Below are 941 nucleotides of genomic sequence, written 5' to 3' on the forward strand. Positions count from 1 at the left end.
GCTGGCGTCTCTGCCGGGCAGCTGGCTGTCGGGCTGCTGACCGCTTCATCTTTGCCTTATTCCTCAGGGAATGCAAAGTGGCCAGAGACGTGACACCGCAGAGATGTCATCAGGGAGGCTTGGGCTTGCTGTGATGAGGGGGGACCTGGGTTCTGGGAGGGAGTCGGGGCTGATGAGGAGGCAGGCAGTAGATTGGGTGTCCCGACATCCCGGGGTTGGGGAGGGATGCACACACCCCCACTGAGCAGCCCCTCCAGGGGTCCAGGCACCTGCATGGCCATCCAAGAGGGAGGTATGTAATCCTGATGGAGGAACCGAGACCCTCCAGGGATTCACCTGCTCCCGGTGACGGTGACACCTCCAGCCATACCACCACTGTCCCAGAGAACTGAAAGATCAGAAGAAGAAATGTCCGAAGCAGAAGGTCCTCAGGGTTCATCCACCCCAGCATCCTTTTTCTGAGAAAAGGGAATATGAGGCTGGAGAGGGCGAGGCTTTGCAGAAACCACAGCTTCCAGAAATTAATTCTGCTTCTCCACAGCTCCATCCCAAGCTTCTGGTGTGGCCATAGAGGTTGATAATCTCATCATGCCCTGGACACAAAAACCCAAGTTGCTGGGCAAGTGGGCAGGAACCCCACCACTTCAGAGGGAGATGGCAAAAGGCAGGCTGGATGTCCTCTGGGCACATTTACAATGCCTGCTGCCTCCTGGAGGCTCCCAGAAGTGCTTCGGGGTGGGGAGATTGTGGTTTGCAACAGACCACAAGTTCGAGTGAAGAGCTGGAGGCTCAAGCACAGGCAACGTGGGTGTCAATGTCAGTGTGCTTCCCTGTTCCCACTCCAGGAGGTCAGGCAGGGGCCACTCTCAGCACAGAATCGCTTGTAAGGTGACTGCCCCGGGTCTCCCTTGCAGAGCCAAGTGGCTAAGAACCAAGACTCC

This window comes from Bison bison, unplaced genomic scaffold (genome assembly GCF_000754665.1).
Source record: "Bison bison bison isolate TAMUID 2011002044 unplaced genomic scaffold, Bison_UMD1.0 scf7180017864061, whole genome shotgun sequence".
NCBI lineage: Eukaryota > Metazoa > Chordata > Mammalia > Artiodactyla > Bovidae > Bison > Bison bison.